The 16,055-nt window shown below is 42.7% G+C and overlaps 1 long non-coding RNA gene across 1 annotated transcript; it reads left to right on the forward strand.

Annotated features, from left to right (window-relative positions):
- The first annotated feature begins 420 nt into the window (after nt 1-420).
- LOC126106553 (uncharacterized) lies at nt 421-3,590 on the forward strand. The gene is made up of 2 exons (XR_007523365.1): nt 421-901; nt 3,448-3,590. It is a non-coding gene; the product is annotated as an uncharacterized LOC126106553 (long non-coding RNA).
- Nucleotides 3,591-16,055: the final 12,465 nt, after the last annotated feature.

The following is a 16,055-nucleotide window of genomic DNA, read 5'->3' on the forward strand; positions in this document are numbered from 1 at the left end:
GGGTAGATCACATAACTAATGAGGAGGTACTGAATAGAATTGGGGAGAAGAGGAGTTTGTGGCACCACTTGAGTAGAAGAAGGGATCGGTTGGTAGGACATGTTCTGAGGCATCAAGGGATCACCAATTTAGTATTGGAGGGCAACCTGGAGGGTAAAATCGAAGAGGGAGACCAAGAGATTAATACCCTGAGCAGATTCAGAAGGATGTAGGCTGCAGTACGTACTGGGAGATGAAGTAGCTTGCACAGGATAGAGTAGCATGGAGAGCTGCATCAAACCAGTCTCAGGACTGAAGACCACAACAACAACAATAAGGTTGTTCCACACAGCTCATTCTACTGGTGTGTGAAATGTCATTTCTAATATTGTGGCCGGCCGTTGTGGACGAGCGGTTCTAGGAGCTTCAGTCCGGACGCGCGCTGCTGCTACGGTCGCAGGTTCGAATCCTGCCTCGGGATGTCCTTAGGTTAGTTAGCTTTAAGTAGTTCTTAGTTGTAGGGGACTGATGACCTCAGATGTTAAGTCCCATAGTGCTTGGAGCCATTTGAACCATCTAATATCGTATTTGAAGTTTCCCCTACTTCAGTATTTGTCATTCTTTCGATTTTAGCCCGACACTATGCTTTCGTGGCCAAAACCCTGTTTCACTTCTGTGAAGCATATACAGCACATATTTTCACATTATGAAAATTATTCATTCCTTTTCTTTCAATTTATTCTTTTTTAAATTAGAAATTGCTAATTTTTGACGGTCGTATATATTTAAATGTAGATTATTAGCTCGACACTAGCGGTGTTTGTAATCATCTTCAACTGACTTCCCGTTTATCTGCTTTCAGCGCCAGGACGAACAACGACAATTACGCACAAACCTCTGGAATGAGATTTGTAAAGTGTTGGTGAGTACTATATAAGAAATAATATCAGTGAACACTTGTTTGATAACCAAGGTAGATTTCATTTGCTTAAGTTTATATTAGACTTACGTTATATTGCTGAGAATATTTAACTGAAATAGACAAATAACTGTAATAAGTCGATTTTATTGATATTCCCATTATCAAGTGGACTTATTTCGATCAAAATACCAGTATGCACACACGCACGCACGCACGCACACACACACACACACACACACACACACACACACACACACACATCCTCTTCTTACCCTCTTATCTGCATTAGGGACCAGAAGGTTGTCCTCCAGCGTCAATGTCAACAAACAGGGAGGATATTCGGATCTGCCTGGTGCAATTGGTGTCATGTAAAGTGGGGTAGGTGGGTGCTGCCACAGAGCTCTGTTCTCGGTAGCGCTTAATGTGAGCACATGGCTTTCGAAGAAAGGATCAAGTCTTAACAGCCACAAAATGCAGTGCACGCATTTTCTGGCACATAGCTCCTGTAAAAGAAAAAAATTATTGTTCCAAGGTGACCAAAGAGTCAGTGAAATCTACCATTTTAAATTCTTAGGACTGTGAATAGATCAAAAATTTACTTGGGAGCTTAGATTCAAGACCTTGCGCAGGTGCCGAATGCTGCAATCTCCACTATGTCTCACACTGAAGCATTCGAGCTCCTTTGCTTAATTTTATTATCATACTATTATTTTCTGTGGTATCAAATGTTCGAACAACTCTGTGCACCCATCAAGACTATTCTTCGGGCAAAAAAATGGTATTCAGATTGGTCTAGTGCGTTAGCTTACGAACTTCATCTAAGACATCGTTCGGGTGCCTCTGAATTATAACTCTGCCATCTCTGTACACATATTCCATCACGGGGTTTGTTGTTCACAGTACTGACTTAACTGGGTGAAACCGCAACATGCATTCAGTGAACTCTAGGCACTCAGACAACACTTGCATTTAGATACTTCTTTAAGTACTATACAGAATGCTATCAGTTTCAATAGCCTTCCAACACAACTGACAAAATTTAATAATACAACCTAAGCCTTCAGATGTAAGCTGTAAAACTTCCTTGTGAATAACTTCTTCTATTCTGTACAGGAGTTCCTTCTGGTAGATATGAACTTTCCTTTGTAATGTCTTGTTTATTTCTCTACTCTCATAATTTTTCTCTGTTTTAATAATTCTTTAATATTATGAGTATTGATATTTGTAAATTTTCAAATCAGTATTCTGTCGTATACATACGGTTTCATTCCATAACAGTGTGCCATGGCTCACATTGTCCAAGCCACTTTTAAAAAAAAAGGTCACAAAATAAGTACAAAATGTAATATAACTAACAGACCCAGTAACGCAGTTGCTAAAGATGTAGGAGAATTCGATACACACCCTATTCTCCTTCTTCTCCTCTTTCTGTTCACCTCCCGCTCCCCCTCTCTCTTTACATTTCCGACTTCCTCCTACTTATGTCCATTTCCTCCCCCTACCCTCTCTGTCCACCTCCTATTAACACCTGTCCTAGACTCTGAGTCTTGTTTATTGTTATTGAAAGTTCAGATTCCGTAGTAGTATTCTAATCATATGCCGATAAGACATCAATACAAGTTTCCTGTTCTTTGTGAAAACCGAATGTGAGGAGGAAAACAAAACAACAAGTTGTTGTGGGCACAATTTTTGCTTAAAATATGTATAGCGAGAAAATATATGTACGGGAGAAACATTTTGTTTGATGGTTGAAGCGCCTGCTTTTGTAGTTAAAAATATAACAAAACCACACGTTTTCACAGCAGAGCAGAACACTGCACAACATTCTCTTTCTTGAAGTCGCTTTTAATAGAGTGCCTGTACACTGTTGTTTCAAAAAATGTATTCTATGTTCGACTGAATGATTATTACAGTATCGTGTCAAAATTTTCAGTAAGTCGGTCAAGAACTTCTCAAGAATTTCGGTAGCAACACCTCTGTATAGTTGTATATATTTCATATATATATATTTGTATGCCATATACATTTAAAAATATTTAGCTTAGGTCTACCTGAACACTTATTAGACTATTGCGTTAAAATTTGAAGTAAATCGGTCAAGAACTTTTCGAAGTTTTTCATAAAAACATTTCTCCTTTGTGTAGTGCGTTTAACTTTATACACCACATATATTTTAAAATGTGTGAGCTATGTCTGTCCGAACATTTATTAAAATATCATGTAAAAATTTGATGTATATCACTCAAGAACTTTTCCAGATATTTGCTAACAACTTTAAACAACAACTTGTCTTTACATGGTATTATACATAACAATATTAAGAAACGATTAAAAGTGTTTCATATATTTATCAGATTTCTGCCATTGTTACGGAATCGAAGGGTAGATTAGACTGTTAACTCATTAGACTGAATGAATATGTTAACTCCATCAGAATCAGGCAAAGAATCTTGATGTATACACCAAATTTCATTACGTATTGTTATTGTTTGAGAGAACTCTAATGTGTGAAGTACGACTAATTGACAATGTACAAATTGTTCCAGCAACCGAAGCCTTTAACTTGTCCATGACTTGAATCACGCTCCAGTGGCTAACACTAAGGAATAGAAGACGATGGCAGAGCACGGATTCTGATTGTCAGCCCACATTATATTACTGTATAAAATAAAATGTTATTATGAACATATATAGTCACTGTTTCATTCGTTGCTAAATACAGAATTATTCATAAGACCCAAAAACATTTTGTGACCATTCAAATTTTAAATATGATACAAGTAACTGCTTACAATGATCTTAACCAGGACTGCGGAAAGATACCAAACTAAAAAAGAACACACAGAGTATGACAAGTGAGCAGTACACCATATAATCCTTTGAAAATGTTACACTGAAATCATTATCAATAGACTAGTTCGACTCACTGGAGCTAAGCCTTAAGTCTCCCTTCACAATTATTACCCTCCCCACTTGCCCAGTGGCACCCACTACCAAACTGTCACATTTTAAAACGCTCCTTCACACCTCAGTATGTGCCCTATCTCTTTGTTTCCCCTTACATTTTAATTTAAGGCCACCCATTCATTATTTTCGAGAAGCACGTGTGAAAACTGCATGCACGCTTAATATACTGAAACTTGTTGAAAAACCTTGAGCATAATACCATGTAACATCACATCCATAACGTCTTGGGAAGTAGCGTCATAAAACTCTTTCTCACTATTTAGATCAGTAGATCTTCTATTGTTCCTCAATCTACATGTATAATCTTCAGTAGTCAAGTGTAGCATCATATTTAAAACGCTTATGTTGTCATTTTGTTCGTCCTATTTGCTGTCCACATTTTACTTGACACATTAGACTACATTTGGTATTAAAATTACACCTTTAACAAAACATTTTTCATTTATTATTGATGTACACATGTTTGGACACCTATGTGTCATCTTCAGTGGGTCTAGCTTTATTCCTCTAAAATACTTCACAAAAGATTTGACTGGTTTACTGTTTTAGACCTTAAAATATGACTTGTGCATTCCTATCCGAGCAAGATGACATAAGTCTACACACCTGTTACATACATTCAAAACAGACTTCGTAACACATAAACCACACTGCAGTTGTAAGAGTCGAAATACCTTAATGGAAAGCATTGGCTGAGATGGGAGTGAGACACGGTTGTGACCTACCCCTTATGGTTTATAATTTATATAAAAAACAGCTACCAGCCACATGTAGCTGTTTTTTATATAAATTATAAACCTTAAGTACAACAGCCACGTTTCTCAACATGTCGACTTTCGACAAAATAGCTACCCCTTATGTTATTCACTCTGAACACTGAGCAAGCAGTTCAGGAAACAAAGGAGAAAACTTAAATTAATTTTCTGACAGAAGTAACAGTGACTTGCAGATTTGCTGATGACATTGCAATTCTGCCAGAGACGCAAAAAGAATTGGAGGAGCGGTTTCACGCAATGGATAGTGTGTAGCAACGGAATGGATAGTGGGTAGCACAGAAAGTTTCCGGCTGCCACGTTTCATGTCCGCTTGAGCCATGGGCTGTTCTCACCGATACACCTGTTGGTTGATTCGGCCTTATGTCACTGCAACACGGGGGAGGACATCGACTGTGTTACTGCGACACCACGGGCAGCAGACATCATCTTCGTATCAGTGTGACGTCACTAATCGCACTGCATCGAGATAAATTTCACTTTTTGGCAGATGAACGCATCATCGTTTAATTGTTCTGATAAACCATTGTAAACATTTTGTATGAGTCTTACTACTGGCCATTAAAATTGCTACACCACGAAGATGACGTGCTACAGACGCGAAATTTAACCGACAGGAAGGAGATGCTGTGATATGCAAATGATTAGATTTTCAGAGCATTCACACAAGGTTGGCGCCGGTGGCGATACCTAAAACTTCCTGACATGAGGAAAGTTTCCAACCAGTTTCTCATACACAAACAGCAGTTGACCGGCGTTCCCTGGTGAAACGTTGTGATGCCTCGTGTAAGGAGGAGAAATGCGTACCATCACGTTTCCGACTTTGATAAATGTCGGATTGTAGCCTATCGTGATTGCGGTTTATCGTACAGCGACATTGCTGCTCGCATTGGTCGAGATCCGATGACTGTTAGCAGAATATGGAATCGGTGGGTTCAGGAGGGTAAAGCGGAACGCCGTACTGGATCCCAAAGGCCTCGTATCACTAGCAGTCGAGATGACAGGCATCTTATCCGCATGGCTGTAACGGATCGTGCAGCCACGTCTCGATCCCTGAGTCTACAGATGGGGACGTTTGCAAGACAACAACCATCTGCACGAACAGTTCGACGACATTTACAGCAGCATGGACTATCAGCTCGGAGACCATGGCTGCGGTTACCCGTGACGCTGCATCACAGACAGGTGCGCCTGTGATGGTGTACTCAGCGACGAACCTGGGTGTACAAATGGCAAAACGTAATTTTTTCGGATGAATCCAGGTTCTGTTTACAGCATCACGATGGTCGCATCCGTGTTTGGCAACAACGCGGTGAACGCACATTGGAAGCGTGTATTCGTCAGCGCCATATTGGCGTGTCAGCCGGTGTGATGGTATGGGGTGCCGTTGGTTACACGTCTCGGTCACCTCTTATTCGCATTGACGGCACTTTCAACAGTGGACGTTACATTTCAGATGTGTTACGAGCCGTGGCTCTATCCCTCATTCGATCCCTGCGAAACCCTACATTTCAGCAGGATAATGCACGACCGCATGTTGCAGGTCCTGTACGGGCTTTTCGGGCAGATCTCTCACCAACTGAAAACGTCTGGTCAATGGTGGTCGACTAACTGGCTCATCACATTACGTCAGTCACTACTCTTGATGAACTGTGGTATCGTGTTGAAGCTGCATGGGCAGCTGTACCTTTACACGCCATCCAAGTTCTGTCTGACTCAATGCCCAGGCGTATCAACGCCGTTATTACGGCCAGAGGTGGTTGTTCTGGGTACTAATTTCTCAGGATCTATGCACCCAAATTGCTTGAAAATGTAATCACATGTCAGTTCCCAGTTCTAGTATAATATATTTGTCCAATGAATGCCAGTTTATCATCTGCATTTCTTCTTATATATATATATACATACAGGGTGAGTCACCTAACATTACCGCTGGATATATTTCGTAAACCACATCAAATACTGACGAACCGATTCCACAGACCGATCGTGAAGAGTGGGGCTAGTGTAATTGGTTAATACAAATCATAAAAAAATGCACGGAAGTATGTTTTTTAACACAAACCTACGTTTTTTTAAATGGAACCCCGTTAGTTTTGTTAGCACATCTGAACATATAAACAAATACGTAATCAGTGCCGTTTGTTGCATTGCAAAATGATAATTACATCCAGAGATATTGTAAACTAAAGCTGACGCTTGAGTACCACTCCTCCGCTGTTCGATCGTGTGTATCGGAGAGCACCGAATTACGTAGGAATCCAAAGGGAACGGTGATGGACCTTAGGTACAGAAGAGACTGGAACAGCACATTACGTCCGCATGCTAACACTTTTTATTGGTCTTTTTCACTGACGCACATGTACATTACCATGAGGGGTGAGGTACACGTACACACGTGGTTTCCGTTTTGAATTACGGAGTGGAATAGAGTGTGTCCCGACATGTCAGGCCAATAGATGTTCAATGTGGTGGCCATCATTTGCTGCACACAATTGCAAGCTCTGGCGTAATGAATGTTGTACACGCCGCAGTACATCTCGTGTAATGTCGCCGCAGGCTGCCACAATACGTTGTTTCATATCCTCTGGGGTTGTAGGCACATCACGGTACACATTCTCCTTTAACGTACCCCACAGAAAGAAGTCCAGAGGTGTAAGATCAGGAGAACGGGCTGGCCAATTTATGCGTCCTCCACGTCCTATGAAACGTCCGTCGAACATCCTGTCAAGGGTCAGCCTAGTGTTAATTGCGGAATGTGCAGGTGCACCATCATGCTAATACCACATACGTCGATGCGTTTCCAGTGGGACATTTTCGAGCAACGTTGGCAGATCATTCTGTAGAAACGCGATGTATGTTGCAGCTGTTTGGGCCCCTGCAATGAAGTGAGGACCAATGAGGTGGTCGCCAATGATTCCGCACCATACATTTACAGTCCACGGTCGCTGTCGCTCTACCTGTCTGAGCCAGCGAGGATTGTCCACGGAGCAGTAATGCATGTTACGTAGATTCACTGCCCCGTGGTTTGTTAAACCCGCTTCATCGGTAAACAGGTAGAGCTGCAACACATTCTCTGTTAATGCCCATTGACAGAATTGCACTCGATGATTAAAGTCATCACCACGTAATTGCTGATGTAGCGACACATGAAACGGGTGAAAGCGGTGACGATGCAGTATACGCATGACACTACTTTGACTCAGTCCACCGGCTCTCGCAATGTCCCGTGTACTCATGTGTGGGTTCATGGCAACAGCAGCTAACACACCAACTCCACCCGCTTCTCCTGTGACGGGCCTGTTACGGACCCGTTTGCGTGCTACGACCATACCTGTTGCATACAGTTGGCGGTAGATGTTTTGCAATGTGCGGGCGGCACGTTGGATGCTCTCTGTCCGGGTACCGTTCTGCATACACCCTGCAGGCTTCAGCTGCATTTAGTCGACACTCGCCATAGATGAGTATCATCTCCGCCTTTTCAGAGTTCGAATACACCATGGTCACAGTTCCTACAACACTACACTATCACAGACGTCTGGTAACACGGTTTACTACAGTTGGTCTGCGTGCGGAGACGAATGCAGAATAACAATAGCAGCAAGTGCTACATGCGGACACTGCGACAGCTAGACCAAACCACAACAGTGTACTACAGCCACACTCGTAAACACGGTCGACATCGTAAACATGTCCCTGCAGATGCTGCTCGCAGACCGTGGCCCATGTTTGTTACAACACGCAACTGAACGTCGGAGGTTTCAAGCGTCTACTTTAGGTTACAATATCTCCGGATGTAATTAACATTTTACAATGCAACAAACGGCACTGATTACGTATTTGTTTATATGTTCAGATGTGCTAACAAAACTAACGTGGTTTCATTTTAAAAAATGTAGGTTTGTGTTAAAAAACATACTTTCGTGCATTTTTGTATGGTTTGTATTAAACAATTACACTAGCCCCTCTCCTCAGGTTCGGTCTGTGGTATCGGTTCGTCAGTATTTGATGTGGTTTACGAAATATATCCAGTGGTAACGTTAGGTGACTCACCCTGTATATGTGTGTGTGTGTGTGTGAGAGAGAGAGAGAGAGAGAGAGAGAGAGAGAGAGAGAGAGTGTTCTCTGTGTGATGAATATGATTGGATGTACCTTTTAAAATCTAACATACTTAAATTATAACATATCAAATATTTGAGACTGGCTAAATGAATAATGTCTGAAAACAACAATAAACAAAAAATGGGGATCAGTAAAAGTAGAACAAGGATGATGTAATGTCGGTGAATGAAATTAGACTGTGAGAATCACACACACATCAAAAAAAGTTTTGCTTCACCTCGGTTCCGAGGGTGCCGGAACTTCCACAGAAAATTAGAATGGAGATCAACATAAACATCACTTCTGCCCTTTTTATTGGTCATGAAAACCACACATTGCATGTTGTACCACCATACAGCGAGACGCTCAGAGGTGGAGGTCCAGAATGCCGTACACACCGGTACCTCTAATACCCAGTGAGACGTTCTATTTCACTGATGTATGCCTGTACTCGTCGTACTATCCACAAGGCACTGTTGGTCCAGATTGTCCCACTCCTCAACGGCGAATCGACGTAGATCGCTCAGAGTCGTTGGTGGGTCACGTCGTCCATAAACAGCTCTTTTCAATGTATCCCAGGCATGTCGATAGGGTTCATGTCTGGAGAACATGATGGCCACCCTACTCGAGCGATGTCGTTATCCTGACGGAAGTCATTCACAAGATGTGCACGATGGGGACGCGAATTGTCGTCCATGAAGACGAATGTCTCGCCAGTATGCTGCCGATATGGTTGCATCATCGGTCGGAGGATGGAATTCACGTACCATACAGACGTTACGGCGTCTTCCAAGACCACCAAAGGCGTCCATCGGCCCCTCATAATACCACCCCGAAACAGCAGGGGACCTCCAACTTGCTGCACTCGCTGGACAGTGTCTAAGGCTTAAAACCTGGCCGGGTTGCCTCCAAACACGTCTCCGACGATTGTCTGGTTAAGGGATATGCGACACTCATCGGTGAAGAGAACGTGCAGCCAGTGCTGAGCGGTCCATTCGCCATGTTGTTGATTGATCTTGTAATTTTCAATTGGAGGCGCAGCGAAATCTCTATTATTACCAGTTACCACAGATGATTAATTCTTCATATCAGAATGTGTGTCTGTTTTGCTATTTTTATTTCCCAATTTATAAATCGCTTTTGTTGTTCTGGTTTCTTTGAAGCCAGTACTAAAGGTCTACGCTGTCTAAGATATTACATGGTGTGTCTGTTCTATGTAAGTCGCTCAGATAGATTTTAGACCATTCCAGAAAGCATTTGTTCTTTCCGAACGGCTATGGACTAATGTGAATACTGAAGAGCTTTGAATATCATGCAAGTATCCTTGTGGCTGTGCTAATGGTTTGCTGCAAACAAATTTTTTTTTATATTACCTTCTTATTGCTGCAACAACTTTTTTAAAATATTTGTTGTTGGTTTGTTAAATCTTTTGGTTAACTTATTAAAAAGCAGTTAACTTTTATGGTGTTGGGTTAGAGTTCAGAGTAATTAATTCTACTCTGAGACTTACGAGGGTTATCCAGAAAGTAAATTCCGATCTGTCGCGAAATTCAAACCACTGGGGAAGTCCGGTAAAGCTTTGCACAGATGTGTTGGGCAGTGTCTCTAGTACGCCCGTCGATCGTGTCGCGTCGCTCTTTTCAGTTTTGAATGAACAGTGAGCACGTAAAGACGCGTATTGAATAGCGTCTCCGCCAAGTATGAGGGCCTGGTTTGAGATTTCGCCTGTGTCATGCAGCCCACATAACACAACTGTCGAGCAGTTCCTTCGTCATGCCAATTCTCGGCCGCACACTGCAGGGGCAATGAAGACGCTCCTGCAACGTTTCCGACCAGAAGTGTTTGATCACCCACAATACAGTCCGCAATTGGCTCCCCCTGAGTCTCATCTCTGCTCACAAGAACCGCTGCCTATGAAGACAAAATTTTTCCACAGACAACGAGCTGCAGACCAGGGAGGATAACTGGCCGAAAGCACAGGCGGCTGCTTTCTATGACGAGGATATTGGAAAGTTGATAAAACACTACGACAAAACTCAAAGTTGGAGACGCGACTATGTAGAGAAGTAGGATGAAGGTGTACCTAACTGCTCGAAATAAAACGTTTCTGGTTTTCACTGTGATTTCCATTTCGCGACCGATCGGAACTTACTTTCTGGACAACCCTCGTATCTATTTGATGCACAGCTGTGTGTTGGAATTCCGTCTAATTAAAATAATCTGTGCTGCGGGGAGCCGTCGTTAGTAAGTCTCTTGTCCCCCATTGCTCGTGCGTGCTACGCACGGTCGGGACCCGCTTACTTACGCCCCGTCGGCTTGCTCAGCCGGGCTCTTCACGTCATCTGGTGTGCGTACGCTCGGCAGCCCTCGCCGCTGTCTGATTTTCTACATCTACATCTACATCCATACTCCGCAAGCCACCTGACGGTGTGTGACGGAGGGTACCTTGAGTACCTCCATCTGTTCTCCCTCCTATTCCAGTCTCGTACTGTTCGTGGAAAGAAGGATTGTCGGTATGCCTCTGTGTGGGTTCTAATCTCCCTGATTTTATCCTCATGGTCTCTTCGCGAGATATACGTAGGAGGGAGCAGTATACTGCTTGACTCCTCGGTGAAGGTATGTTCTCGAAACTTCAACAAAAGCTCGTACCGAGCTACTGAGCGTCTCTCCTGCAGAGTCTTCCACTGGAGTTTGTAACCTCCCCACAAAAATGTAATAAATGAATGATGATAATAAAAATGTGTCAGAATGTTAACTTCCCTACAAAATTAAAGAATGATGATTGATCATAAACCCACAATAATATTAATTACATAATGAACCATGAACCGTATGTAACATCTCAACAGAAATAATTAAGCCTGATAAATTTTATAAGGACAGCAGCGGTGACCTTCGGGCCTGTATTCAGAATAAAAAAGCAAAAATTCTTACCTCAATAAAAAACTGCATCTATATCTGCTCTTAATGACATTCTTCTACATAGCTTCGTGCAGTGCTGGCGTATATTTAATTTTGATTCTTGGAGGAAATGCATAGGAAATATTCTTTAAATTGAAATGAATGTTTTTCTTTAAAAAAGTTACTTTATAAAAAAATTATTATTGGGGCATTTTTTGAACAAATTAATTACAATTAACATACATTACTAGATGTGCGCAGTGCTGCGTCTTTACCTTCTATAACAATATACATCGTCCCGAACCGTGACCAGAGTGCGAGAAGAGCACGCCGCCGACGCATGCCGACTTCTGCTCAGTACAACTATCCACTCGCTACTACTGTCGACTGACTACAACTTCTCCCGACTCGCTACACACAACAACTGTTCCTGCCGAGTCGCTACGTGCTACTACGATAAATAACTCTCTGGTCAGAGATTCTGTCATGCCCTGCCATCGCTGGTAATGAATACATACGTGTTTCAAGTTTATCTATCATCTCCGTAGCGCTTTCGTAATTATTAAATGATCCTGTAACGAAGCGCGCTGCTCTCCGTTGGATCTTCTCTATCTCTTCTATCAACCCCACTTGGTACGGATCACACACTGCTGAGCAGTATTCAAGCAGTGGGCGAACAAGCGTACTGTAACCTACTTCCTTTGTTTTCGGATTGCATTTCCTTAGGATTCATCCAATGAATCTCAGTCTGGCATCTGCTTTACCGACGATCAACTTTATATGATCATTCCATTTTAAATCACTCCTAATACGTACTCCCAGATAATATATGGAATTAACTGCTTCCAGTTGTGGACCTGCTATATTGTAGCTAACTGATAAGGGATCTTTCTATGTATTCGCAGCACATTACACTTGTGTACATTGAGATTCAATTGCCATTCCCTGCACCATGCGTCAATTCGCTGCAGATCCTCCTGCATTTCAGTACAATTTTCCATTGTTACAACCTCTCGATATACCACAGCATCATCCGCAAAAAGCCTCAGTGAACTTCCGATGTCATCCACAAGGTCATTTATGTATATTGTGAATAGCAACGGTCCTACGACACTCCCCTGCGGCACACCTGAAATCACTCTTACTTTGGAAGCCTTCTCTCCATTGAGAATGACACGCTGCGTTCTGTTATCTAGGAACTCTTCAATCCAATCACACAATTGGTCTGATAGTCCATATGCTCTTACTTTGTTCATTAAACGACTGTAGGGAACTGTATCGAACGCCTTGCGGAAGTCAAGAAACACGGCATCTGCCTGGGAACCCGTGTCTATGGCCCTCTGAGTCTCGTGGACGAATAGCGCGAGCTGGGTTTCACACAATCGTCTTTTTCGAAACCCCTGATGATTCCTACAGAGTAGATTTCTAGTCTGCACAAAAGTCATTATGCTCGATCATAAAACGTGTTCCAAAATCTACAACTGATCGACGTTAGAGATATAGGTCTATAGTTCTGCACATCTGTTCGACGTCCCTTCTTGAAAACGGGGACGATCCGTGCCCCTTTCCATTCCTTTGGAACGCTACGCTCTTCTAGACACCTACGGTACACCGCTACAAGAAGGGGGGCAAGTTCCTTCGCGTACTCTGTGTAAAATAGAACTGGTATCCCATCAGGTCCAGCGGCCTTTCCTCTTTTGAGCGATTTTAATTGTTTCTCTATCCCTCTGTCGTCTATTTCGATATCTACCATTTTGTCATCTGTGCGACAATCTAGAGAAGGAACTACAGTGCAGTCTTCCTCTGTGAAACAGATTTGGAAAAAGTCGTTTAGTATTTCGGCCTTTAGTCTGTCATCCTCTGTTCCAGTACCATTTTGGTCACAGAGTGTCTGGACATTTTGTTTTGATCCACCTACCACTTTGACATAAGACCAAAATTTCTTAGGATTTTCTGCCAAGTCAGTACATAGAACTTTACTTTCGAATTCATTGAACGCCTCTCGCATGGCCCTCCTCACATTACGTCTTTCGCGCTGTTTCCTCCAACTGCTTACTGTCGCTGTTCAAGTGAAGTTTATACTTGGAATAATTCTCGATTTGTATCCGTTAGCTTGTGACCTTCACCTTAAGCAAATTTTACCTGTGTTGGGATGCCAACATATACAGGGCTATTACAAATGATTGAAGCGATTTCATAAATTCACTGTAGCTCCATTCATTGACATACGGTCACGACACACTACAGATACGTAGAAAAACTCATAAAGTTTTGTTCGGCTGAAGCCGCACTGCAGGTTTCTGCCGCCAGAGCACTCGAGAGCGCAGTGAGACAAAATGGCGACAGGAGCCGAGAAAGCGTATGTCGTGCTTGAAATGCACTCACATCAGTCAGTCATAACAGTGCAACGACACTTCAGGACGAAGTTCAACAAAGATCCACCAACTGCTAACTCCATTCGGCGATGGTATGCGCAGTTTAAAGCTTCTGGATGCCTCTGTAAGGGGAAATCAACGGGTCGGCCTGCAGTGAGCGAAGAAACGGTTACAGGACATGCTGGAAAATTGGCTCACGCCACAACTGGAGACCGACAGCGCCCACTTCATCTTTCAACAGGATGGTGCTCCACCGCACTTCCATCATGATGTTCGGCATTTCTTAAACAGGAGATTGGAAAACCGATGGATCGGTCGTGGTGGAGATCATGATCAGCAATTCATGTCATGGCCTCCATGCTCTCCCGACTTAACCCCATGCGATTTCTTTCTGTGGGGTTATGTGAAAGATTCAGTGTTTAAACCTCCTCTACCAAGAAACGTGCCAGAACTGCGAGCTCGCATCAACGATGCTTTCGAACTCATTGATGGGGACAAGCTGCGCCGAATGTGGGAGGAACTTGATTATCGGCTTGATGTCTGCCGAATCACTAAAGGGGCACATATCGAACATTTGTGAATGCCTAAAAAAACTTTTGGAGTTTTTGTATGTGTGTGCAAAGCATTGTGAAAATATCTCAAATAATAAAGTTATTGTTGAGCTGTGAAATCGCTTGAATCATTTGTAATCACCCTGTACCTCAATCTGTTGTAACTTAATTATTCTTGTGCTATAGAAAAAAAAAGTGTTTAATCTTCAATTGATGTGTGTTCCTCAGCTTAAAACTGTCATGCCGAGATACTGGAGCTAAATTGTTTTTCATTGTTTCAGGTGTGGTTCCAGCGTTTTTTTTCTAATCAGTCATGTATAAATCATGTTTTATTTTCACCATTCGGTATTTAAGGCCCTTCTAATCTGTTCTCGTACTGTTGTATAAATTTACTTCTGCCTTTATTACGGCTTTACACTTATTAAATTCTGTATCTCATACAGGGTGTTACAAAAAGGTACGGCCAAACTTCCAGGAAACATTCCTCACACACAAATACAGAAAAGATGTTATGTGGACATGTGTCCGGAAACGCTTAATTTCCATGTTAGAGCTCATTTTAGTTTCGACAGTATGTACTGTACTTCCTCGATTCACCGCCAGTTGGCCCAATTGAAGGAAGGTAAAGTTCACTTCGGTGCTTGTGTTGACATGCGACTCATTGCTCTACAGTACTAGCATCAAGCACATCAGTACGTAGCATCAACAGGTTAGTGTTCATCACGAACGTGGTTTTGCAGTCAGTGCAATGTTTACAAATGCGGAGTTGGCAGATGCTCATTTGATGTATGGATTAGCACGGGGCAATAGCCGTGGCGCGGTACGTATGTATCGAGACAGATGTCCAGAACGAAGGTGTCCCGACAGGAAGACGTTCGAAGCAATTGAACGGCGTCTTAGGGAGCACGGAACATTCCAGCCTATGACTCGCGACTGGGGAAGACCTAGAACGACGAGGACAGCTGCAATGGACGAGGCAATTCTTCGTGCGGTTGACGATAACCCTAATGTCAGAGTCAGAGAAGTTGCTGCTGTACAAGGTAACGTTGACCACGTCACTGTATGGAGAGTGCTACGGGAGAACCAGTTGTTTCCGTACCATGTACAGCGTGTGCAGGCACTATCAGCAGCTGATTGGCCTCCACGGGTACACTTCTGCCAATGGTTCAGCCAACAATGTGTCAATCCTCATTTCAGTGCAAATGTTCTCTTTACGGATGAGGCTTTATTCCAACCTGATCAAATTGTAAATTTTCACTATCAACATGGGTGAGCTGACGAGAATCCGCACGCAATTGTGCAATCACGTCATCAACACAGATTTTCTGTGAACGTTTGGGCAGGCATTGTTGGTGATGTCTTGATTGGGCCCCATGTTCTTTCACCTACGCTCAATGGAGCACGTTATAGTGATTTCATACGGGATACTCTACCTGTGCTGCTAGAACACCTGCCTTTACAAGTACGACACAACATGTGGTTCATG

This window comes from Schistocerca cancellata, chromosome 10 (genome assembly GCF_023864275.1).
Source record: "Schistocerca cancellata isolate TAMUIC-IGC-003103 chromosome 10, iqSchCanc2.1, whole genome shotgun sequence".
Taxonomy (NCBI): Eukaryota; Metazoa; Arthropoda; class Insecta; order Orthoptera; family Acrididae; genus Schistocerca; species Schistocerca cancellata.